The sequence below is a fragment of the Hippichthys cyanospilos genome, chromosome 1 (genome assembly GCF_059441005.1).
Source record: "Hippichthys cyanospilos isolate Australia breed blue-spotted pipefish chromosome 1, RoL_Hcya_1.0, whole genome shotgun sequence".
Classification (NCBI taxonomy): Eukaryota; Metazoa; Chordata; class Actinopteri; order Syngnathiformes; family Syngnathidae; genus Hippichthys; species Hippichthys cyanospilos.
This window is the reverse complement of record NC_142369.1, coordinates 17,105,494-17,133,289: the sequence shown is the minus strand read 5'-3', so window position 1 is coordinate 17,133,289 and position 27,796 is coordinate 17,105,494. Positions and strand designations below refer to the sequence as shown.

At 41.3% G+C, this 27,796-nt stretch overlaps 1 protein-coding gene across 10 annotated transcripts in view; it reads right to left on the bottom strand.

Moving 5' to 3' along the window:
• The window catches only part of mef2cb (myocyte enhancer factor 2cb), a 79,534-nt gene that overhangs the window by 44,631 nt on the left and 7,107 nt on the right, over positions 1-27,796 (bottom strand). For 2 of the 10 annotated variants that reach the window (XM_088422136.1, XM_088422153.1), the window contains exon 1: positions 20,011-20,577. The gene's annotated coding sequence lies outside the window, so the exon portion shown is untranslated. Of the gene's footprint in view, positions 1-20,010; positions 20,583-24,417; positions 24,519-27,796 lie in introns of those variants that run through there. The other 8 variants (XM_088422162.1, XM_088422179.1, XM_088422170.1 and 5 more) reach the window with 6 other exon arrangements.

Below are 27,796 nucleotides of genomic sequence, written 5' to 3'. Positions count from 1 at the left end.
CTCTCTCCTTAGCACGCACACACACACTTATACACACACACTCACTGTACTGCACTTCCTTTACCCCCCTCTTCTCTTTTCTCCACATCTCCCCCTAACCCCAATCCATGTATTTATTGAGTAACATGCATGAGAAAGCAGAAGAATGCTTTAAACCCCCGAGGTGAATACCGCACACGACTACGCACTTGACCTCTTTTTTTCCACTAGTAGGACATTGATAATGAAAGTATGCAATAGGGACATCCACCAAGACCTGCAAATGCACGAGATACGCGGCTTTACCCACAACATAAAACACCGCAGTTTGCAAGGTTGCAGACCTATATGCCAATCTACTGAGGATTGTTTATAGTACGTGTTCATTGATGGAGATAAACAGGTCACTGAAAATGGCAAACGGCAAATGGCAAGTACAAGAATATACAGTGGTGTTGAACCGACAACGATCAAGACATAAAAAAAAAAAAGCAGGAGTAGTATTTATTTCTTCTTTTAATTTTTCTACAGTTCATGCCCCACAACAGTAGTTGTTGGTTTAATGCACAATACGAAGGCATACTGTATGATATGCACAAAACAGGAGATACGGGATGTACGTACAAAGCATATTTGGCAGGCGGAGAAATAATAATAATACGATCTAAAATAACTCTATCAGTTCTGCGGAGGCTATCCAGAACATTTGTGTGCAAATACGCCCATCCTTAAAGATAGGAAAAAAACAAAGAGATGCCCTCTGGATGGAAACAAAGAGGGATGTTGTCAGACAAACTGGGATTACAAGCCAACTAAGACGCTTGGCACAAGAAAGCCAGACAAGCGTATCAATCAAGCCAGTAGCGTACCTCAATCACAGGCTGACAGCATCATCCCCTCCCAGCCTTTGTAGTCAACACTAGCCAACCCGGGCTGGGCTCCAAAAAGCCAGGGGTTACTTCAATGATCCCTGCCTCTTGGCCTCTACCACCTCCTCCTCAATCCTCCCAAAGCGCTCGTGAGCAGATCTGAACCTCTCAATGTCAACACCCGCTGGGGCAACACCTTAGGCCTTACGTAACATTAAGACAAAGCCCGTGTCCTGAACATTTAATCCCTGCTTTTGGCTCCTAGCGCTAGCCATGCATCGCTCCCCTTAAATCCCAACCAGCACCACCACCTCCTCCTCTCATCCTTTTCACTTTCACCACCTTTACCTCCTCCTACACATCACTGCAAGCTCTTCTACCCCCCCCCCCCCCCCCTTCTTCTTCTTCCTTACACCTGCCCCCATCCCATATGAGTGCCAGGCTGGATCCTGGATTTGCCCACCCATTGTACCCCCCCTAATGTGGCAGGCGTAGAGCATCGGTTCACAGATTACCATATGACTTGATCAATCCAATTTAGCCTGCTGACGCCAAGGTGACGATATGGAGGGGGAATGCTGGGGAAACAAGCGCCGCTTAGTGAGCACGGTCACGTGGCACACGGCAGTAATCCGCTGGAGGAATTTTTCACAAGCAACCTCTGACCTCGGCAGGGCAAGTGAGGTGAGCGAAGGGTGCAAAAAATAGACCTTAAGGCAGTTTACTTTACGCAAAGCTTGGCACTGAAATGATCCGACCAGGCAAATAATCGTGCGCTTGTTGAGAACTGGATGGAAGCCCGCAGTGGGTGCCTGCTGTCCAAGTCGGCAGTGGCACCGTGAAGACAGAAGGACAACAGTTGCTACTCTACTTGTTTAAAATCATAGCTCTTTTAGCTTGGAGCTGGACAGGTGACAATATGAGCGATGGCGGGTGGAGAGAGGAACACACAGATACATACATAGAGTGAGGCAAAAAGAGGGATCTTTTGAAGAGGCACCAGGCCTCTCCAGGGGGAGGGGAAGCGCTATAGCCATGACCCTCCCATCTGTTAAGCAGACGGACAGAAAGAGCGAACCAGCAAGAAAGATGAAGGTTGGGGGAGGATGGGAGAATTGGAGAGGGAAATTCAGCACATAGATCTAATGAGCGCTCTTTCCCTGTGTCTCCAAAGTGGGAGCCGAGAGGACGATGAGAACATGAACACTCCAGTGTGCACCACAAGGCTCGATTCTAGGTCACCTCTCTCCCAAGCGTTTAGGCACTAAAAAACTAATACACAGTTCTCTGTGCTTTTTCCTCATTCTAATAGACAGTTTGTGGGGTGTCTGTAAATGTAGTCCGAAACTGGGCTTCTCCACTTGAGTTAGGAACAGTACTGTGCTACTCCACTGTAGCTTTCATTCTAAGTTATGTGTTGAGAGTTTGTGATAGAAATAAAGCATGTTTTGTTAAAACTGAAGTGAGGCAAATTCTAATTTTAGTACTTTGGCGGTTGCGTTACTGAACTGCATAACAATTCATATTATTTACAAATATTAACACATTTACCAAAATCTTTTTCAGTTTAAATCCCACTAAATACTAACCGGAGGAAGTTCCATGAATACAAGAATCATCCACACAAAATTATGCTTGGGGAAGGGGGAGTGTTATGTTAAAACCGAAAGTGATGCTTCTGTATTGTACAACGTGCGCAAATCTGCTGAGGAGTATATTCTTCAAGTCTAATCCTCGACATTTCACAGCATAAAGCGAATTAGGGAAGAAGCCCTATCGTGACAATATTGGTGATGTTTTTCTGCGTAAACCGACCTCAACAGTATGGTCACTTGCTCATCACACCATGCATCACACCATGTATGTATGCAGAAATATATGTATATATGTTTACATAAATATATAGACATATGTGTATTGTATGTGTATTGTACCAGCATCCCTTTATCCTCTATGTGGGAAAATAACATACTACACTGTAGTAAGTAAATCTTTTAGGTGGTGTATTTTACATTATATAAACACTTTTTTTTCGAATAAACTCTCATTTCCTTGAATATGGCAAAGAAAAAATTGTTAATTTCTTAATAAAGGTTTTCCTGCAAATCTTTCTTCTTTTTTTTAACTGGTTTCCTATTTGAGTTTCTCTTGTATCTCTTGCCTGTCAGTTTACATGTGGATTTTGTTCTAGCTCACATGCCTACATTTTGGGAAAGGAATTAACGGTGCACTTGGCACACTTGGGGCCTCCAAAGATTGATGAGGATGCACCAGCAGAAATGAGAGGATCCAGCGAGTCAATGGCCACGCAGCATGGGAGAGAAGAGGAAAAACGTGTACCGGGCCTCATTGTGCCTCTAATGTCATTAGCGGCGGTGACTCGTCTATGTGGGACGTAGCGTTTGCTGTCTGTCGCAGGGAGATAGGTAGGGTGACGAATGGCTAGCCCTACTACTTCTACCGCCTCCATTTTCCCTAATGTCTATATCTTCTCCGAGTGACCTGAAGCTGGGAGGTAGCCCACGCGTAGGTGGGCCTCTGTGGCTTTGAATTGCTGCTGATATTAGGGCTAATTTAGCATGTTAGCGGCTAAAGAGATTAGCAACATGTACACCCGGGGATTAGCGTGATAGCGGCGGATCATCTTATAATATGTTCATTCTCCTTGGTGGAGGTTTGAGCTGAACCAGAATTTGAATGTTTGTGTGTATGTGTTTATAAATGTGTTGCAAGATATTAGAATTTATTCTCATTTGTCACTTTCCATTAGCTCAAGATCTTTTCTGATCATTAGCAAGACAGCAACGGTCGTTTGTGTACCCTGTTGTCAATCCCCATGTATGTTAGAACTAAGACATGTTTATTGAAAGTTACTTTTATTTACATAATGCTACACTCCAAATTGGGAATGACATCATGGAAAAAAGAAGACCATCAGAGGTATCTGCTCAAGTGCTTAATTCTTCTCAATACCTTCGATTCAAGCTAAATTGTTCAGAAGGAAATGTCATGGATTCACATCCTAATGGATCTCTTCCAGCAATCTTTACCTTCCTTCACCTCCCTCTGTCAAGTCCAAGACTGGCCAGAAAGACAGGAAAAATCATGGAAGCATGTGAAATCAGAAGCCAAAGACAATCAAAGTTTCTTCCTCTCCTAAATCTCTTAAACCCAAAACCTAAAGACATGTACACTTTTCCATGAGGTAAAGAAGTAGTAAAGCTTTGTGAATTTGTTCTTTTACCAGAACTCATGTTTACTTCACCACAAACTATTTTAGGCAGTATGCTAAAAATAATTCCATGAAACAACTGCAAGCTATTGTGAAAACACTAACATGGAACCTCAATGCAAATGCTAAGCAATTCCGTTTCTTTTTCCTGCTGACCATAAATAGAACACTTACAAGGAAGTATGATATCAAAAGTCAGCGCATACGCTGTTGGACGCGTTCCTATCAAGAGGGCAACAGAAGATGAGATCACAGTACTTGAACTAAGAACTAGTTTGAATCGTGTATTACAAAAAAATGAGTATTCAAAAAACAGTGTGGGGAACCACCTGCCTGTCTGTCATGTGAGGATGACAATATTATTATTATTAATAGTATTTTATCCAGCCACACAATTCTCTGATACAAAAAAAAGTCAGAGGAAATGCTATAAAAAAAAAAAAAAACACGTTTGATGAATAAATGTTGGTTTGCTGCATTATATCTTGCCAACAACATTTTAGGTGTGGAATGCAATGTAGTCATTTAAACGACTAAAATCGCTTACATCTACCAGCCTGGTGACATCCTTGAATTTTTTTGCCCATATAAGTCATGTGTTCGTAGAGTGGAGAGTTTGGAAATGTGAGCCTTCATGTGGGCAGCTGTGCATCTCACTCAGCAGCAACAAACAGTAGGCGGCCAGAGCCAGCATGTAGACAGGTAGTCATCCGTCAGAGGGAGCATCGAGACAGGTGAGAGCCATCTTTCCATATAGCCTCGTGCTGACTTCCCCAAGGACATGGTGGTTTGACACAATGCGTCAGCCCCCTCTCTGAAAGCAGGCCAAGGGCTGTAAAAGCCACAGCTGCTGGACCAAAGGCAGACGAGCCAAAGGACACACACATGGAAGTGAGGGGGAACACATGGATTTAAAAAAAAAAAGTAAACTTAATGTGTGTGTTCTAATCAGTGTAGAGAGAAAAAATAAACATGATCTAGGGCTATTTAAAATAGCTTTGTTTTCTTCATTAGAAATGGACAGTCTGATTAAAATCACGCGATTCGACCCCCCCCCCCCCTCCAACCACAAAACTGTGGACTGGTAACTTGCCACAGTGACTGAAAAATTTCTTTGATCACGTTTCCAAAAAAAAAAAAATACTTTGTAAATCTGGTGCATCCATTTGAGTCATTGTTGCTAAACTCGTTCAAATACATGAAAAAAAAAAAAAAAACCTAGGCAAGCAAGCTAAACCTGAGGAAAAAAAAACAAACCTGTTTGTAGAGCTTTTCTGAAAAGGCAACCAGGCCAAAAATTGCATAGGTCTTACAAATTTCCACTAAATAGAAAGCTGTATTAAAAAAAAACAACAACATTGGCTGCCCTACTTAAAGTAAGCCTGTATTGCTAGTTGATATGCGCACACCAATCCTGCCAATATACAACCATCCATCTATTATCTTGATGCTTATCCTAAATGTAAAATGATAAATGAAACATAGAAGTCTAATGATTGTTTTTTTTTAAATATTATTTTACACAAAGTGCCCGTATTGCAGTTAAAACTGTGTTCAAAAACTAATGTCTATTTTTATTGGTGAGCAAAACCCGTGTTGCTCAATGAAGATTTGTTTTAATTTTATTTACATATTTATTATAATTTAGCATGGTTTTTTATTATAATAAATGCTGTCCTGTATATTCTGTTTAAAATTACTGTAAAACAGTTTTTCTAATGTAGAAAAATGGCAATTTACCCAAAAAAATGTTTTGGAGCTGCAATTTCAATACTGTGATAATGTGATATTTTTGCTCAAGGTTACCATACCATCAGAAGCCGATCTTGCCCCATCCCTAGCTACGAGCGGGCTGGAGTCCATCCCAGCTGTCGTTAGGCACTAGGCGGCATAAACCCTGAGCTGATTGCCAGCCAATCATAGAGTACGGAAAGAAAAACAAAATCACACACCTAAGGACAATTTAGTGTCCAATATTGGGTACTATACATGTCTTGGAATGTGGGAGGAAACTAGAATACACAGACCAAACCCCCACAGGCGTAGCAGCTCCACACAGGAAGGCTGGACACGGAACCCAGGACCTCTGCACTGTGAGCCAAACATGCTAACTATGTTTCCTTTGCTCACAAATGAGGCAATGGCAATGTCATTTTTCCCTGTTTCTACGCTGGCTTGACAAAATTTTTCTTTAGGTGAAATTGGCCAGTTGGGAAAAAAAAAGATGGATTTTAGGTTTTGCATGGTGTCAACGATGTAAAACTCAGTAGCTTCTTTCTAGAACGCATAGAAAACACGGTTTGGGGAAATGGTGTTGTGAAAGGTATAAATGCAAATTTTCACGGGGACTTGCAAAAATAACCAACAATTTGATAATATTCATGCCAGGTAGTATCTCTAGTGTTTGGAAACACCAAACACCCAAAGTTTTTCCTTAAGGGCGCTATTCTAAACAGGATTTTAAATACTTTTCATAAAACCTTTCAAATGTGTCTTCAGGCTCCAAAATGTTTTGGAAATCTAAACAAACATAAAACACCCCTTTTGAATGTTCTTTTCTGTGTGTGTTGCAATAGCTCCAGACGGATGGTGAAAGCTGAACTCCAGCAGCATGACCACGGATCTTTTACCTCTTCCTCTCTTTCTTTCACTCCCCCCTTCCTGTCATTGTTAGGTCAATTATACATGTTCTAAGTCACCTCCTCGAATCAACACAAATACTGAGTAGTAAAAAGAGATGGGCTCCAGCACCAACACATACAGACTCACTTGCGGTTAGTATATAAAGTAAACGTGTCTTTGTACACAAGCGGTAACTCCCTACTTGTCTATTGTGGCACACAAAAACAATATAACGACCAACAAACTAATGCAGATCCCGCTTACCCCCCGTCCTGTATCGGTTCCGCCCCCAACAAGAACAGCCGCGAGTCATGTCACTTATAACACAAAGCACTGACATATTCACCCAATTATGCTCTCTGCCGACTAAGCCGATGTCTTTGTCATCTTCAGTGCGGGGAAGTGAGGCAATGAGAGAGTATTAGAGGTGAGAGTTGTACAGAGAACCTGAGCCCGTGACCCCCTCTTCTAACACCACACCTCTTCAACCGTGTGCCGTATCAACACCAGAAGTCGCGGCGAGGGTGATGATTTCATCACACCATCAGCTCTGACTCCTCATGGCTGCCACAGTCTTATAATCACCCTAATTAAAAGCTTTGTTCATTTAGAAATCTCTGATGACAATTTGTTTCACTCCCCCCCTACAGCAGTGGTAGCTGTGAAGAGAGGAGAATTAAATTTGATCTTCTGACAGCAATTATTAAATGCTCCCTCCTGGCCTCAATTAAGGCCGGCAGGCTAATGCTAACACAGCTAACCTTCATGCAGCCACGAGGCGCACTTCCCGTTTTCCATCGGCGGCTCAATTTCGTCACTCTTTTCTGTAGGGTGGAGGCATGTGTGATGCCTCCAAGGAAAGACACGTTGCTTTCAGGCAGTGGTCATGTTTGCAGTGGAGCAATGGGAAGAGTAGGATGTACAAGAATGTGCCTTTTTGGGTATTTATTGTAACTAAGTAGGTAAGTCGGCAATGGCAGGCCTACTGGGATGTTTTCCTCTTTACTTACTTAATCTGCAAGTTTGTCTTCTTCAGTAACAAGAAAGTCAAATTGTCCACATTCGATCAGATAATTTTCAGAGGATTGAATCGGTTGATTTATTTAATTTCCAAAGGTCATAAAGGGACATAGTAATCCTGAGATAAAAATGTATTGCCAAATTAAACAGCAAGAGCTTTGTTTTCTATTACAAAATCTAAAATGTAAGGACTGTGTGGTGGTGTGGAAAAACAACATGGGGTAGAACCATGAGTTTTGGAATTTAAAAAAAATGCTTGTTGTTTAGTCAAGCTAAAACTACAGCTCTTTGTTTTTACATGAACCAAAAAAAGGTGACCGCATATTACCTATAGCTACCTATGAGCTACTGTATATCATAATCAATCCTTCTGTAAGCAAGCCTCTTCATTGAGAAGTACCCTAACAAAAGCACTGCCAGAAAGTGGCGAGGCAACTCGCTTCAAGAGAACTACACTAAAGATACCCAAATAATGACTTCTCACCTTGGCGATTTTTGAATGGATGTAGTTTAACGCCGGCTTTTGCTTCCACAGTGCTGCTTCCACAAAAAATTGGACTGTAATAGTAAAACGCAAACATGCAGCATATAAAAAAAAAATATATAGTTTGAATATTATCAAAGGATGCTTTGATTGTAATCACTTTGTTGAAAAAAAATGACATTTTGTGGCAAATTTCAATATTTTAAGAGCCATAGGTCTTTCTCTTACGCAGAAATAATGATCCTTAGGATGGTGAGATTTTTTTTTTTAAATTTAATTCCTCCCAAGCTGTCACGTAGCATGGTGTGACAAGTGGCAGTCACGGCATTGGTGTGATTTGCAGAGCAGACGGTTGCACACTTTAACAAGGATGTCCTTCATACAGTAGATACGACCTTCTGTTTTTTTTCTCTCTTTTTTCCTCAGGTCCCTTTGCTCTACTCGGAAACCGAGTAACCTAGATTGTAATGTATCAAGAGGGGAATGGTGAGACAGGACGAAAGAGAGAGTAGAGTGACTACTGGTAAAGTTCGACATTAAAAAAAAACAAAGAACAAAAAGAATGGTTGACTTGATTGGTTGATGTTTTTTCCCAACATTTTCTGACCGATAATTGTCAGCATTGCGCGCGTCATTAAACACAGATTGTTGCACTGCTCGTGTTTGTTTAAGCAAGGCTGGTGTTATGTTTCCAGGCGTTGTCTCTTCACCACACACATGCACACACACTGTAAACTTGATACACAAGCTGCAAACTAAATTCATAATTGATGCCACTCATAATCTTTTGTTTCAATCAAAAATGGACAACTCAAGACGCCAAAACACTGCGTTTGGAAGTCTTTTTGAATACAACGTGCCTTCTCCAGTTGGAACTGTGCTTTACAGTTCCCACAGAGTGTGTGTGTGTGTGTGTGTGGGGGGGGGGGGGTGTCTGGAGTGTGGCAGGCGTGCGGTGGCATGACGGCACCTACAGATGAGCCTCTGTTTAGGGGAGTGGCCCCCGCCGAGGCCAAGGCCAGGCCAGGCCCAGCCCAAGCCTCTCATTACCCGCTCCTTTTTGGAGTGGTTAAGAGGGGGGGTTACTGGCCAGGGACTGGCAGCATCAGCGTACTCCACTCCCTGCCCCATCACAAGGCGACCTCATCAAAGCGGGCGCTCGTAATTTGTCACAGAAAGCAGCCAATTAACATATGTTAAGGAGGAGGGAGGATGAGGAGATGGGAGGAGGGGACGGCTGGTAAAAAAAAAAAAAAAGAAAAAGATAGCTTATGATTAAAGAGTCTGCACAGCTGCATGGAATCAAGATGGCAAAGGGAAGGTTTGAAAGAGACCTCAGAGCTAGTAATCTGATAAAGCTTACTGTTACTTCAGCCCCACAAGCACATTGGGGGGGCAGGAGAATGAACTAATGCAGACAAACAAATATCAAATTACCGCCGCGAGGGCTACGAGCTTTGGCAGAGTGCCTCGGGCTCACCATGCGGCTACAGAGCAGGCCACTGTATCACATGGACCCTTGCCCCCCCACACCACGCCCTGCTGTTCGACCACGCTCTATTTTTAGCACCACTCACACCATTGTGTCTGACCGTTACGCTAAAACTGCCAGGAATGTATGCTCATTGGCTCCGTTCCACATCAACATTTGAAAGTGCAGGTGGAAGACGTCTTTCATTGTTTCAGCTCGCCAAGACTTAAAGTTACATTCTAACTTGTTTGTTTGCGTATAAATTTCGACTCCGCACTTCTTTCTTGTTTACCATACTAGCTGACGCTCTTTATGCACGTGTGTGTCTCTGAATGTTTTTGTGGATGTTGTCGGAATATCTTATATGGTAGTTTGCCTTGTTGTCGGAGCGTGGTGGCAGGTTGAATGCATTAGCGGCGCGCGCCGATGCCATTCTGTTATCTGTCGTCTCGCCGCCACGCCTGCGCCTTGTCTTCTCGGCAGCCGCTGATCACACGAGGCTGACAAGCCAGTTTGGGTTGCAGTCTGCAGCCACATTCTTCACTACGTGGGATCTGACTCGTTCACAAAGAAAAACAATAAAGGGGTGCGGGAAGGAAGCGTTGAAGAAATTTGAGTGATTTATGAAATTGTATGCCAAGTTACTGGGGAAATCCCAAAACAAAAAGTCTGTTTCTCTTCATGCTTTTTTTATTGTGAGAAGATGAACGTGTTCAATATGAAAGGTATGACTCTATTCTATTCATGTGTCTATTCAATTGAAATCTAATTTAGGTAACCCGCACAAAGTTGTGCATTATTGGACAAGAAACCATATTTGGTAAGAAGTTCAATATTAAATTTTCGTGTCTCACAATGAGGAATCAGTTCAATTGTACGAATCAAGAGTAATAATGAGAATAGAATCAAATGCAATCATGTTGAAGCATTTATTTTGTTGTTAAATTGATTATCTGGACTTATTTATGCAACAACCTGTCATTATTTTATTTTGACTTTATTTAATTATAATTTACTTACTGGTTTGGGCCTTAACATGTCACCGAGCCAAAAATGAGAATTGTTAAAAAAAAAGGGTTAGGGTTAGTCAACTTTTTATTTCATTCATTTATTTGATATTCAATTTGTTTTCAGTTAAAAAATATTTGCTGCACTGCCAATCTGTATAGCCTTTTTCTGATAACACATTTTTTTTTTTTAATTCTTCTGGTATACAATCTTTAAAATCTAGCCAAATAACTGAAATACAAAATTTGGCTCCTTGACACAAGTACAGCTTTACCGAGTAAATGTGAGCGAATGTCTGTCAAAGCATGACAAGAAAAAAAATGACAAAGCTCGTGTAGTGGATCCCAAATAATGCAGGTGTACCTAATGCTGTGCTCAAAGAATTTCTCTACTCGCATCAGAGAAATCCACAAATGGTAGGGAGTATATAAGTAAGTGTCCCCCATTCTGTATGTATAAATCATGACCTCTTCTTTTTTCCTCCACTTCATCTCTTCGCCATTCCTATCTTTGCCATCAAGCATCAATCGTTACTTATTTATTTTGCCTATTTGGGAAGTAATGGGCGAGAGTGGCGGGGCGAGAAGAGCTGTTTGGTTCACAAGGTTTCATCTTCTGCTTCTGGCTCAATGGAAGACCTGCATGCCTGGACTTCCCCCAATGCCGCTACCACCATCTTCATCATCAACATCATCATCAGGAGAACTCAAATCCCTCCGCTCCGAGGACAGCTGCATCGTTCACATAACCTCGCTTGCCCCCTCCCAGCGCTCCAGCACCGCCGCCCCCGGCTAATGATAGCAGAGCATGGCCCCTTTTTCCACACAAACACGCAACAAGAAACGAGTGGGCACAACACACAACCCCTCTGCCTCTTTCTCCTCCCCTTCATTTATTTCTCATATCACTCAATTCCTTCCCCTGAAAATCCCCTTGCCTTCTGACCCAAAGAAGGCCTGAGAATGCTAGACAACCCCCTGAACACACACGCACGCACGCGCACACACACACACACACACACACACACACACACACAGTAACTTGACGCACAGTTAACCGCCCCTCTGATTCCATACTGTTTTCTCTCACTCTGTTCACCCCTCACTGCATGTGACCTGCATCACAGCTGTGTGTGGGAACTTGCATGATGGAGTGTGTGAACGTGTGTTTGCACATACCTGCGCATGATCATGCTACGTGTGTGATTACTGTTGTTGGGACGGCCGCTGCTGTGCCCACTGTTCTCTCGTCCCTCCCCAGCTGCTCAACCTCTCCGTCCTGTCCCATTCCGGCCCGGGTTCTGCTCGAAGTTTCTTCCTTTGAGGGAGTTTTTCCTGCCTGTGTCACCAAGTGTTAACTTTTCTGGGGTTCTTTGTTTTCCTAAGATACATTAGTGCTATGCAGTATGGATACTAATTTGTATCTTGATTTTGCCATTCTGGACAATAATGATTTTCATCCATTTTAAAATAATCAACCGATCCAATTCTTATTTTAAAAGTTTGATTCATTGAAAAAAAATCCCGTGCAAAAGATAAAAATATATATATTTGCTTTAATATTTTACATTTTTGACAGTACAGTTGTGCACAGTTACGTCATTAAGTTATTATTGTAAATCACTTTTCTGCCACTTGTGCAAAACCTCGATTTCGTGATTTAGCTGATTTTTTAAATGACAAATCAATCAAATTCCATCTATTTCCCACATCTAATAAACCTTCCATGGAAGCTTACTTTTCAACAGTAATCCATTCCAGGAATACTGAATAAACTTAATCAAACAAAATCATACAAACACCACAGCGATATTTACAGCAGGAAATAAGGTAACGCCCCAAAATATTGTTGAAAAATACATTTTATGGAACATACCTAGAGTTTTACATGTAGATATCAGTGTTAAATAAGAGTATGTGACTGAAAGTCCTTGATGGTGCACACAGCAAAGAGCAGTGAGTGGAGTCATTTTTATGTATTGCGTAATATGGTTTAAACAGACAATTAGGAAAGCTTGTATTCACAACTCAAGGCAATAAAAAGCCTCCGGGTCTGCTCGTCAACAGCAGGACAAGTTAGGGCAACGTTGGCCTAATATCCTTTCAAAAGTCAGGCCTTCAAAACAAAAGCAACTAACTGGATGACACGAATGTTATTTGAGTGAGAAAAATAAATAGAAGTCTGAAAACTGGGATGAACTTCAGTTTAAAAAAATGGTTACAAACCAAACTGTCTAAAATCATAAGGTTCTACTGAACCATCTAAGGGGGGAGCAGTATGGTTCTTGATCTGCTAAATGTGTGAAGTGCCTTCAGATACTATTTTAACACGTTGTGGGGCTATCTAAATAAAACTTATTTCTCTAAATACTGTACACAGTTGTATGCGTCTGCGTGTGTGTGCGCGCGTGTGTGGCGGGACAGCGGGCGGCGCAGCCCTGGCTTCTGTGGCTCCTACTGTGCATTATATCAAATAAACAACGTATTACATGTGTACTTAACCAAGGGGAGCTGCTGAGCGCTGAGAGCTAATCCCTGTTATCGTTCCAAGCATTTCTCCCTTGATTAGGGAAGAGGAGCCAAAGATGGTTGAGGGAGGTGAGTGAGGAGGCGGCAAAAAGAAAGAAAGAGAGATGGCAAGAGAGAGAGAGAAAGAAAAGCATTTGCGTTAACTTCCCACATACTATCCCATCCCATCTCACTCTGGTGCACTCGCTACCCTCTCTTTGCCTTCTTCTCATTCTTCTCCCTGTGGATTTTGCACTGCTCTTCCTTGTTTTTTCGACCACCTCTCAGAAGTGGGTCATCGACAGGCAGCATTTTGAAGAACATGGGAGAAGAAAAAATGCGTTCATGAGAACAATCCAAGACTTCTTTAACAAGTAGCCCGCTTATCAAATTAAGCTGTCAAAAGCACATTAATAATGGGCAGCTCAATTCCCTCACACCCACGGAGGGGCTATTGGGGCGGAGAGGGGGGCGCACTGGAAATAAAGAATGATCTTTCACTGGCTGTGAAAAAAAAAAAACCCTCCAAGAGCAGTAATGATTTTCACAGATTCCCGCCTCTCTCTTGGTCTGTATGTTTCTTTTTCTCAGGCCAACGCCTAATATGATTATTGGCCATCAATTTTGGGATCCCCCAGCTGCTGATTGCCAGCCATTTAAGAGTCAAATATCATAGATTGCACCACATTCAACATTGAAAAAATAAAATCAAAGTCTTCTAAACGGCTTGGAAGAATCACATTCCCTTCAAACTTTTCTTTTCTTATTGAGCTGTTAGCCACTCCAAATGTGAGGCTACGAGAGAAAGTTAACAGTCTTGACACTGCTCACATGACATATGCCCGGGTTGCAGAAACAAAATTAACACCTCGGTGTGCAGATGGCAGTGAGAAGAGAAAAGCACTCTGTGACCTCGCATGCGGAGTCCAAGTACCTTACTTCTTCAAAAACTATTCTCCATTCTCCATTCAACGACCATTAAACGTCTCAAATAAAAAAAAAATACATACAAAGATGAGCTCGAATATAAATATTATGAAGCCTACAGAAAATAAATGAATAAACCGGTGCCAACTGTATACGGATCTGGTCATTAAGACAATCGACAAACATGGACGTTAAATCAAATGCTAACCAAAACCGAAGCACATAACTAGCTGTGAAATTGAAAACCGGCTTACTTAAAAATACTGATCTGGTAATGAATAGTCACGATCTGCATGATCTATCGTAGTTTGTTTTTTTTTTTTTTTTTTGGGGGGGGGGGTGTACTAGTTTCACTTTACACAGTACTTTTTTTTTTTTACTGAATATTATTTTAATTGAGAGTTGTCCTTTATTGTGGAGAAGATAAATATGAAAGTATTTAGGAATAAATATGGCCCGCTTGAACCACTGCACTTGAGTTGTAAACACACCCCGCCACTGTTTGAGGATTGTCGGCATGTCTTTGCAGACTACGCGTCCCTATTTTTCTGACACTGACAGTATTTTTTTTTTCTTCCCCAGCCACTGATTTTCTCACACCCTCATCCTGTCTGCGCTGCTCCCGAGGGGGCCGTTTGGAGCGAGTCGGCGGCGGATGGCTGCAGCGAGGAGGCCCTGGGAGCAAAGCTGGAGCCACGGCAGGTATCTCCCACACTTCCTTGGCTATTTTTAACACGGCCGGGCCAGCGGAGGGCCAAAAATAAGTCAAGAGGCCATTTTTATCACAACTGATCGAGTTGCCGCCCCCCTTTGGCTTACTCGCATGAGCACACACTGTGCCAAAAAGTTAACTAGCAAAGTGGAAAAAAATCTGACTAAACAATGGAAGTGTCACTCCATTCAGCAAACGCACACACACAAGCAGCAGACAAAAGTCAATATCAAGGCTGAGCTATTTCTGTAGAGAGCACTATTTAGGAAGTGTGGGCCGGGTGCCAGTATTCTCCTCCGTCGTCTGGGCGCTGTACAAACCTCACCTCTTTCCTCTCTCTCACCCACTCCTCACCCTTTTTCCAGCAGACCCTCTCTCCATTGTCAGCTCTCGCTCTGCTCTCCGAGCGTTCTCCTACGAGGTTATTTGTTTTTCCACCGGGTCGAACTGCAGCGCCAGCCAGGTGAAAGCATCGCAAAGAGATTCTAAAAAGACCGAGCGAGAGAATGGCCCCCACTCTGGCCAGCAAGGCTTGAAGTGAAGCGCGGGGCTGGAGTTTCAAACAAAGTGCCCCCCTCATTCATTATACATGCTCCTCCACTGAAAATCTCCTTCCGCAACACCATCTCTTCTCCTTTCTCTCCATCTTCCTGCTCCTCTCCACCCCCACCCCCCCATTCCTTCCTCGTCCGGACGAAGCATCCATAAAGAATGAATAAAATTAATGACATCATGAGCTGCACTTTGGAAGAGAGGGCATGCATCACGGTGCTACTGTACATCAGATGGACCCAAGGAAAGAACAGATAAGGCATTGGTGCTTTAAGACTAAAGTTTCAATTTCTCCAGGGCCATATGAGCACCCCGACGTCTTTCAAGAACTGGCCTCTAGTGTGGGAATTGCCCGGATGACACTGGAAAGAAACACTGGTGTGGACTTTGGCAGGTTAAAACTTCTTGCTCGAGACAAAGTGTGCAGAGTGTCGTTTCTCGGAAATGCCTGTACTCATACGAGTTTAAAAGAGTTGAAACATTCTAACGTGACGTGAGTTAGTGCTGGGATATTGTCCATCACAGCAGGAGGAGATTTACAGATGATTTGGGGGGCGGGGGGGGGGGGTATTTGTGAGAAATTGGCGGCAGAAAAGCCAAAAACTTGAGTCATTTTTCCCTCTAGGATCCATGTGTCAATACAAGATCGTCTAAAAATACCCGATAGCACGAGCGGCGGCGGCATAGAGGAGACGCTTCGGATGGGTGCATGCTCGAGCACAGAACCACCTCTGTGAGTTTCGCCTTTACTAGACATGACCGAATGACTCCGCTGTGTCGCAGGCGTCACAAAGACAAATTACAGTCCCTGGACAACGTTTTTGAACTGATCTCTATTTCCCCTTTCTTGGATGTATTTATTTTTTTTATTTTTTTTTAAATGGGGTGTAGTCCAAATGTGGACCACATTAAAGACAACATATGCTCAGAGTTGCCTCAGGTGGGCCCCGCGAGTGTCATCAATGCGAAATGCCTATTGCTCGCTTCATGCTTGGACAGACTTGAGCTCTATACAATACAAGAACATCATATCTAATAGATAAACACACCTGTGGTGGTCTAAGATAACATGTTGCCGTAGTTTTTTAATTTTGTTAATTTCTCAGGAAGAGATTCAAAATCAAGAGAGTGGTGAGGAAGATACTTAAATCTGTGCGAGCTGATTTCTAGAAATATTAAATCTACAGAGTCTGTATGGTTCAATGCATAGAGCAAAATGTTCAAACTTTATTCTAGTCTAAATGTTTCCCTTGTCTTATCATGCAAAGTCCAACGTCTCCCTCCCTCCACTCCTTATCCAAATATTTCAAGGAGCCGGCCTCAAGCATGGCGAGAGGTGTTTCGGGTGTCTCTTTAGGTGGGCTAATGCTGACGATACAATTGTGTGGTCATCGCGCGGCTGGCTGCGGACCACCCAGCAGGCTGCCGCCGCCGCCGCCATCGTGACCGACAGGCCAGGCAGGAAACAGGAAACAGGAAGGAGGAGGCAGGACGTCCTGTTAAACTAGATCACTACGACATCACTACGGCGTCGTTTTAGAACAAAAAAAATGGGGGCCTTTTAAAGTAAGGAATATGATTTGATTTCCGCTTCTTTTGTTTTCTCCGTTTGTCTTTTCAGCCCTGAAACTCAAACATTTCTTTTTCAGATGAGCATAGAGACGACGGCGCACTTTCATTTTGAATATGCACCAGAAAGAATCTCCCGCAACTCAGACAAAAAAACAAAAACAAAAACAAAGGCATAAACATTCCTATGTGCAAACAGAGACAAGACACGCACACACACGGAGGCAGCAAACACAAAGCACAAAGCAGCCCAAAACAAAAATCAACTTTATGGAGAAAATATTCTAAAGTGTGTTTTACAATACAATTAAACATCAAAGGCTGATCTATTCCGCTGTGATCTTTAACACCCCAGTGAACAAGCCCCACTACATCACCCCCCACAAACACACACTCAGACACACACATAGAACGCTGCTGAGCATCAGCGCTAATTACTAGACAGACACACAAGACTTGGCATCATTATGCAAAAATAAGGACGTTTTCAAATATACAGTATGCATTCACCATAAACCGCACAGAAGCGTATTTTTTAAAGTTGAAAAAGAAGGTGTTGCCAGTCTGCAATGAAGATTAAAAAAAAAAAAAAAGTGAGGTCATCTTATTTCTATAATTCGTGCAATAATAATTTAATCATAGACATAAAAGGCGGACTGGCCTTGTGTAATAAACTACATAACAAGCCCTTGAGTTACTTTGAAACTTTTCATCTTCTTCATAACAGCCAGTGGCAAATTTGCCTTTGTCAAAATAATCTGAAGAATGACCTTTGTTGTACCAAATTCAGCTAATAATTTTATTGGCACTCTAACTGTTCCTCATGATTTGATTTACTTGACTCTTCCATCACCTTCTCCTTTCAGCCAAAGGGGGATGAAGTCCAATTACTGTACTTTGATATCTCTCGCCACATCTTGCCAACCTGCAGTCTGCAAATGAGCGTTCTGCTGATGGTTAACTGAGCAAACTCTGCAAAACCTCTTCCAAAATATTTAAAACACCATTGGAGGAAGGGGTGAAATACTTTAAAGCAGAGCAAAGGGGGATGGTGAATTATTTGCTTAAACATGAGCGTCTCTGATGTTTCTATAAAGCTAAATATTTTCATAGATCTGGTTTTCCACGAGGAGCGAATGGTGAACTGTGCATTTTTTTTTCTTTACGATTACATGGCTATGTGGCATAATTCTCCTGCTACATTTAAAAGAAAAGCTACAAGACAGATAAAAGCCGGTCAACGGAAAAGGAGAGGAAAAGGAAAAATTACAAATGATACCACCGATGCTGAATGCATTGCAAATGCCGATGATACACGCACAGGCACAGGCGCGCACACACTGAGTTCTTCTTTTACGTAAAGCCTCACTGAGCCCCAAGTGTACAGCAAAGTGCCCTGACAATCGGCTCAATGCCCTGGCCAATCACAGGGCCACGTGACCCTCTAATCCTCACTCTGAGAGGGGCAAGTGTGTGTTGTCATTGTTGGTTTTGTGAATCAGTGCCCAAAATCTCACATGATTTGTCCGGAGGGAAAAGAGGAGAAACAAAAAGTAGTCAGGACACTGTAAGGGTGTCTGAGCATTAGGGGAAAGGGCATGCTTTTTGTCAGTGCATGTGCGCCTGCATGTGTGTGCGTGTGTGTGCTTGCACGGGGTCCCTGAGATTACAGCGCTTGGCTGACAGAGTCGTCAGTGTGTAATCGTGGGTCCACATGCGAGCACTCACCTTCCTCTGAGCGGATTAAGCCAACGCTAAGTCCCAAGAGAGCAACAGGCCAGACGGGACAACTTCATTGACCACAGGAGGGTGGAAATGGGACTAATATTTGGCTTACACTAAATCTATTTGACTGTAAAAGAAAATAGAAAAAAAAGTAAAAGAGAAAAAAAAATGGACACAAGCTTCAGATGTACATTCTGTATAATTTAAATCATCTATGTTTTAACCACTCAAAGTGGAAGCTTTCAGGCTGATGTTGTTTAAGACCTTAAACAATAATTTAAATTAAAACTGAAATTAAATAAATGAAAATAAAGTAAATGAAAAATGTGATGTGACCGCAGCTTTCGTAAACTACGTTATTTGAAATGAGGAATCATTGGCGTGAAGGGTGCATTTGCTGTTTTCAATGAATTGTGTCTGCGTAATAAACATTTCTGTGAATGCGATAAGGAAATTCTTTGGCAGCTTTATATTTAAAACATACTGCTTTGGGATTTTAAATTTGAACAATATTGTTATTTGAAAAAAATGCATAATATATAAATTTGAATTCCCATGTGCCAGGCACGACATTTTTAAGGCTCAGCCTGCAACAGGTTATTTGTTCATATTTGTTCATATTACACTTCACTACAAATAAACATGTGATGCCAGATACACACTTCACAAGTAATTAAAAAACAAAACAAACATTTTTAATACACCTTGACAAGGCTGTAAAGAATCAGTTTACCATTCAGTCAATATTCATGTGGCATGCTTGACTTCTTCTTTATTAATATTTCTTCATATATTGTTAATATTTTTTTAAATGTATGATGGGGACTGTTAGTTCAATGTAAAAATGTATATACAGTATACGTATTTTTTTTTTTTTTATCAATGCAGAAGTGTATTTAAACAGGTTCACTCATTACCCGTAAAAGTTTCCCTGTGGAATGTTTGTCCACGTTTTCATTACATTCAATTGCAATTATTAAATTCGATCACAGTTTTAAAAAGCGATTCACTTTACTTCCTGCGTTTCAAACATTAATTCTTGAATGTCATTTTCTAGTCGCACAAAGTCAAGTCAACTGTTAAATGTCAAATGTTAAATGTTACGAGTTAAGTACAATAAACTTTTTTGAGTCACCTTACGCCAAGTGCGTTTATTTAGTCGGCTGTAAACGTTGAGGTGTGCGCCTGCATACGGACAAGATGCGCCTCACTCTCCACACAGACATTACGATTTAATGAGTTAATTTTGACCACAACTGGAACTTTTGTTGAGGGGTGCGCGCGTCAAAAGAGTGGATCGTTTTCAAAGCGACGCGCGCTCCCTTCTACTTACTTTAAGAAGCCAGAAATCGCATCCGTCTGAGTGTCAATGTGGAAGAACGTTGCGAACAGCGAGGAGCAGGTCCGCCGGTGGGTCTGGCTCCGGGTCCGGACGGGACAGCACAGCGCGGCACTGACAGGACTCGAGACAGCTGCTCGGTTGAAGAGGACGGACTCCGGTGCCGATCGAGCACACACTTAAAATCCAGGAGCGCAACTTAGCAGAGGACGCCGCTGGGAGGGGAAAAAAAGTCTTCTACTGTAACGCGCTGGGAGTCTCGACAATGTCAGGGAGAAGAACTACCAACTCCTCTCTCTCTCTCGCTCTCTCCCTCGCTCTCTCTCTCCCTCTCTCTCTCTCTCTCTCCCTCCTCCTCTTTTTCTCTCTATCTCGCGCTCTCTCTCTCGCTTTCCCTCTAATCACTCAGTGAGCGTGTGCGCCGGCAGAGGCGCGCAACAGAGGTGTCCGAGACCCGCTAGATCGGTGCTGGTGGGTGCTGAAGGTTGTGCTGGTGTACAGTGGAAAGACTACTTAGGTCTGGGGAGCTTGATGGTCTTGTCTTCTCCTTCACGCAGGCGTGACAGTCTTTCCACGAAGCCTCTCTTTTATTTCCTCTTACCGCGGCTTCTGTTTTTTTGTGTGACTACTGAAAAAAGGGGGCGGGATCATATTTGCCCGGAACAGGACTTTTATGAAAGAATCGCGTCTGCCGTAATGGTTTGCTAATATGCCTGCACCACCAACTAACCCTGCAGCGGACCAGTGTTGCCTCAGTCTTTATTGAGACAAGGCACACATTTTACTTGAACACAAATCTCAAACTCAAAACAAAACAAATAAGATAGAGCAAAAAATAGCTTCAAAACTATACAAAGTAAATACATAATTTTTAAAAAGTGTATACATTTCCACGGTCCTCTGACAACGGAGGGAACATGTAGAGAAATGCTCAGAGAGGAACATTTAAGCATGGTTTCCAACCTTTACTTAGCCCAAGCACACGAGTTACATTAGATAAATTTCACACGACCAAACAAAAATGACACAAAACATACTGAACAATGATGCTCTTGTTTCATTTTACTCATAAACTTAGGACTAGGGGAAGTCAAGTCAAAAATGTTTTTACAAAAGGTTCCATATGGCCTTACTAGTCTAAACATGGTGTTCTGATTCCTGTCATGTTTGTTAAATATATAAATTAGGCAGCAAAAAACACCCTTTTTGTCCATCTGAGGGGGGAGGCATTTTGCCACTTGCAGTCAACTGAACATGACATCACGGTCGCTCAAGGAACGACCAATCACAACTCAGCTTTTGAACATCAGCTGACGAAACACAGAAAAAAGGAGAGGCATGATTGGTTGTTACCTGAGCCTTGAGAAACTGACGTAATGTTCATAGGAAATTAAGTTGCAAAACAGATGTTCCCTGAAGTGGATAAAAACAGGTGGATTTTGCTTCTTAATTTATTTTCCACTAAAACAATATTAATCAGAAACCCATGCTTTGACTCCTGCAGCACATTATTTCAAGAAAATTGTTGACTTGACTTCCCCTTTAAGCACAAAGCTTAAGGAACAAGCGGAAACCGGTCTGCCATCTAGTGGAAGAGTATTATTTTTTGTGCCTGTCACTATAAGTCATCGGCTATAAGAGCACACATTTATTATTTGAGGTCAATATAAACTACGTGTTAGAAAAAAATGAATGAGTCAACCCGGATAACTTTTTATAATAGGCGTCTTTCGGTACCACAGATTAAAAGCCTAACTGAAAGTGAAAGGAGGCAGCTGTACTCAAGACAATAAGTAAAAAAAAATAAAATAAAGTACTGTAAATAAATAAATAAATGAGGTACCTGTAGGGTTCCATTCTTGTAACAGGGCTGTACCAATGCAGTTGCTAAACTTTACATTTGTAACCCAATGCGCGACTCCTGCATCATTTTGAGCTCAATTCAGTCCAGTCCAATTAAGAGCGCAACTGGGTAAATGGATCTTTGATAGAAATGCTTTGTGCAGATTTTGTCTCGTGAATCCCTGCACATAATGCCCTTTCCCTCTTTGGTGGTCCCCGTCAAATAAGTTCCACCCCCACATGGCGCCAATCATTGCAGAAGAAGGCACTATCTCTAGATGATAAGACCTGACACAGACAGTAAGCATGGAGAATTAGCAAGCCCTTATCCATCCAACCGAATGATTTCAAAACATCCACTCCATTGGTGTGACGATAACAATTAAAGCAGTAAGTTCGCCACTTCAGATAAGTGCCAAACAGGCATCACCATGGCTTAATGTACACTGATGAATACCAGATAGGCCTTGTAATAATCATGCTCTATTATTTGACTATTTAATGGCTGTCAAAGGGGAAAGATTTCATCAGTACTTGTTTGCTGTGTAATCAATCCATGCGTATAAAATGAAGAAAATAAAACCCTTCATTTAAACTACCAGACTTCACATCACAATGATGAAACTCTGCTTTCCAAAGTAAGTTGTAGAGCATCTTCCATTGCCATAGCAACCCATTTCAGTAAATAACATTGCTTTACACAACATAGTTTGTCGAGCAGCAGCAAAATGTTCTGGTCACAAGAAAGTCTGCCTCACAATTGTGCGGGTTTTGGTTTGAATCTCAAACAGTCATACTAGCAATTATTTAGCAACCCAAGCCATATATTAAATGGCAAATGCATCATGAAAAATGGATGTGGTGACACCCAAATCCCCCATAAGTGTGACAACCCTACAAATTCTACTGATATTGGTTTTATGGAAAGACCTTCTAGATATGTATTTTCAAATAAACTATTCACAACTAAATTAGTCACCATTGAATAAACAAACACGCAAAAACAGTTTGCGCCATCCTCTGTTCCATGTCAAGGTACAATTTGTGTACACATGAGATGACCTAGAAATGCAACAGATTGCTCTTGTTTTAGGTTCTAAAAGTGAAATTCTGCTCAGAACCAGGGTGAATCTATTTAAAAAGGCTATAGAGCTGCGGACCACCATAAATTACAGAAAAAAATCATATCTGATTGCTTTATCACATTTTAAAGATTACTGTAACATATCTTCGCATAGTTTTTCAAATACCCAATTTATCGCTGACCAGTATAATCTGTACATCCCTAAGTTACTTGAGTTACAGAACACCTCAATCACTATTTGTGGTTGGCATTGTATCTTTATCGCTGCTATAATATAGAATTACTCCCTAACATATATACATCCATTTTCTAGTGCCACCGATCCTCACTAGGGTCGCGGGCTTGCTGGTGCCTATCCCAGCTGGCTTCGGGCAGTAGGTGGGGAACACTCTGAACTCTGAATCATACCTAAGGATAATTTAGTATGTCCAATACACCTGCCATGCATATTTTTGGAGTGTGGGAGGAAGCCAGAGTGCCCAGAGAGAACCCACCCGGGCTCGGGGAGAACCTGCATACTCCACTCAGGAAGGCCGGAGCCGGATGGATTTTAAGTCGCGTTACTTTAGTTGTGAGGCGAGGTGCTATTCACAAAATCAGACTGCTGTGTTTATGTCTTCCTTGCCAAGCTTTGTTTTCAAAGCTCTTTGACCATGAGTGTTGCAATAAATTTAATTAAGCAGTGTAATAGACAGGTCTCAATGTGGACCAAACTTACCTTTGTGGCTGGTTTGCTTCTTTCTTCATCAAAGCACTAAAGCTATCCATTTATGTTTGTGATGTATAATCCCACACACAAAAAAAGACTTTTTGGAGGCTCTTTTTGTTCTCATTCTTTTTTCAACACTTAAAATTGGTAAATAATGCACAAAAATAACTGACTATATGGTGACAAAAGATTGTATTTATGTATTTATTCTTCAATAAATACATATTGAAGAAGCACTTAGTGTCACTTTCTTCAGCTCTTTTGTATGTGCGCCTCTGAGAAAAATATTTGGACAGCCCTGCTCTTTGATCCTAATATCCCCCCCTCAAACTACATGTAGCAGGAAAGAAATGTCTTCCCTTATGCTCCTCACATGAGTAAGTTGACACCAAACAGGGTCCTAATCTTTCCTTCTTTTCAAGTTCACCTGTGAAGAAAAAGCTTTGTGTTGCATTCAGCCAGGAGTGGCGCACGGGACATTGCGGCCTATCAAATCAGTTGATAAATAAATCAAGCTGTCTAATCTGCTTGACTGGTGCTTTTGTAATGCAACCCTACTGGTGTCTGATGACTCGGGATGCCACCTTCACATCACCTGACCTTTGAATCTTTAATAGCAATTCCTCTGCCTCTACGTGTTTTCCTCAAAAATATTACCAATATTCAGGTTTTTGAAAGTTTTTTGGATGCATGTAAATGCAGTCAAAGACAGATTGGTTTGCTACAACTAGATGGTCACTTTTTGAAATGTGTTCTTGCAACATACCACATTCAATGTTCCTTCATGTAGCGTCTCGTAGATTTCTTTGCCATTTATCTGAAAGCTTCTCTCGGTGTTCACACGACGAACTCTTCTTTGGTTGGCACCTGGAAAGAGATGCAAAGTGTGAGGAGGAGGAGAAGGAGGAGGGAGTGAGAACCTGTCACTAGTATTTGTTTGCATAAAAAGTGTTCAGAAACAACACCATCAACATAAATGTGTGCAACAGAATTTCAAATTTGGTGTGTGAGCGAGTTTTATACATGAACTCACAGAGAATACTAGACCTCTCAAACTAACTTCATCAAAACTTGATCTGCAGCAATAAGCAGTAGCAGCAAAATACGAGCAAAAAATTGATTTTTGTTACGGATACGCTGCACTGGACTATAAGCCGCAGGTAATAACATAAGATCTTGATGGTATATGAGGTTTATAATTTTTGTTAGATATTCAATATTTTTATAATTGTCTGCCAACAGCAACAGCCGCTTTTTAACAGACTGAACTTGCCTGCATGTTTATTTCAACATATTTATAGAAAATGGATGGATAAAAGGATATCTGTTAGTTAAATAGCAGTTCAAACTCGAAATCAATACTTCAATAGCATCTTTTTTTTGTCTCCCTTGTGTGATAGTTTATTTTAGTGAACATAATAACACATTCTATATAATTCATGTACAATCATAAATACATCAATAAAATCACATATACTGTGTACTGTATATAAAATTTAATCATCGCAAATTTACCCAAAATTTGATACATTCTCTTATTAAATTAAGACATATTTTATTTTTAATGCGTTGTTTTAACTCTTTTTGAGCACAGACATTGATTCTCATCTTTTCAGTTCTATTTGATAGCTATTCCATAAATTGACACCTTGAACAGATACACACACAAAAAAAAACACACACAGATAAGCCGCACTGAACTATGAGCCGCTGGGCTCCAAACATGAGGAAAAAGTTATGGCTTATAGTCTAAAAAAAATAGGGTATTTTATAGGGAGTTAGGTGTAGCGTTAGAATAAATCAATATTTAATTTTCCATATTTGTAGACACAAGCCTGACTTTGTGAAAACTCATCACATACGTAGGGTCTATACAAGAAAGGTGAGCAAAATAAAGCATTTCAAAACTTTTTCCCTCAATGTGAACTTTAACCTCTACACCTGGAACTGGGAAAAAAAAAAGAATATTTTAGGAAAAGGAAAAATGAACAGCTGAGATAATGTGGTGCCAAAAGTATGCACACCTCATAGAAAAGGGATATGGTTGTGTTCAGAATCAACCATCATGAGAGCCAGCAAACAACTGACATTAACTTCATCTATTCTGGTATGCTTTTCTTGTATTTTTTTTTATACTGTCTCAGAAGCCTAATGATTTTTGTGATGAAGTATGTAAGACAGTGTGAGATTTCATTGACATGACAAGATTGTAAGATCTAATCGTAAAAATAAATAAAATAAATAAAATAATTAATTATTTCAAACTTCTTTGACAGTTAATGTTTAAAAAAATATTTACAAAACGTATTAAGGTCTGGTGATGGCAACGGTTTGACTATACACCAAAAAAGGGCGGAGCTACAGGGTGGGGGTTTTCTGTCCTGGTGGGGGTTTTTTCACCAAGGTTTTCTTTTCTTTATGAACTACATTTTTAAAGAGTAAATGTACAATTAATTTCAATGCAAGCTTTAGAATAATCTGTTTATCTCCGTATGGTATGATAAAGATTTTTGTCTACGGCCCTGACACCCACCATATTATTTTTTTGTCCAAAATATCCCAAAGAACCCTTCACTATCTTTAAAGTGTGAAGTAATTAAAGTGTTACTATTCATATAAAAGACTCAAAAGAGACAGCCCCGTAGTATATTTGACCCATGCGTGCTTAGTCAAGTCTAAACATTTTTAATGAAAACATTAAAGGCAGGCTATTACTGCAGTATGGTGCTTACTGCTATACTACCTTGAGAATTTTTCAATCTTGGAAACTAAGCAGGGTCCAGCCTGCTTAGTAGTTGAATGGAAGACCACTTGGGAACACTAAGTGCTGTAAACGTCTAGGTGAGGCCACCTTAGGTCTCTTAGTACTTCGGCCTACGGGGAGTAGACCTCGGGCGCATTGGCCCACTTGCCTTAAAACCCAAATGGTTAAAAGAAACAGAGATAGATGCAACAGCAACTACAGTATCTCTGCCTTATTTCTCACATTGAGGTAAAAAGGAACTAGGACCATTACAGTGGGTACAGAATATGAATGAGATACACACATGGCATAGTTGCGTGCGAACAATTGAACTTGACTGTAGGTTGAATAAATATACTTTGCTCCATTTGTGTCATTCTAGGCCAAAGTAATTTACCCTAAATGGAAAGTAATTACAGTATAAGTTTGCCTTCTGAAACCTTTCCTGTCCAATTCAATACATATCTGAGCCCTTGATCACATACTGTAAAAATGTGATCCTAAAGTCATTATTGAAGGCGGGAGTGTGCAGCTGACTGTCTCGTCAAAGTCAAATTAACAGTTTAGCAAAACAATTATGTTGATTCAAACATGCAACCCTGTGTTTACGCACGTAAGGCGTTTAGGCAAGTGCAATTTTGTCGAGGTTTGGCATTTGCTATAAAGGAAAAGGGGGGAAATCTGAGTGGACGAAACACACACGTGTGGTTTGCAGATAGCGATCTCGCTCGGATTGTTAGTTAAGCTTCTCCTGGCAGCCGCTTCACAGCATGTGTCACACACACGGACACACGCGCGCACACACATTCACAAAGAAGAACTCGCCTCCAAAAATGTGTGTTTCTGTAAAAGAGGTGGAAAGAAAGGAACGTTTCTCCCAAGCTAAAGATGTAAACACAAACACATTTCCAGAGTGATGCAGGAACAGCACAGGCTCGCTGCAATCTGTTGTGGCTCTGGCTCACGTGAAAACACAAGCTGCCACTCACAGGAGAAGACGTTGTCAAGCAGGCGTTGCTCAGGAGAATTAGCCGGCTATTACAGCACGGCTACAAAACACTGAGTGGTTGTTATGTGTCACATACATATGAAAGATGCTTATCAAGTATTTACAGCTTTCCATCATTCTGTCTTTACTGGCTCCCCATCGACGCCGTGACAAGTGTGACACTGCCTGATGCGACGACCCAACTCTCACATTCATGCATTTTGCTGCTAGGTCATTAAACTGAGCTGGGTTTGTTCATGAGTGGATTGAGGAGCTTCCATTGGGTGCTAAATAATTAAATAATTAAAGCGCATGACGGGAATGCTCAAAAAAACAGTCAATTAAAAATGTCGAAACGCAATTTTTATCATTGTTGTAATCGTCGGGACAGACATTATGTCAGATGTCTGTCAT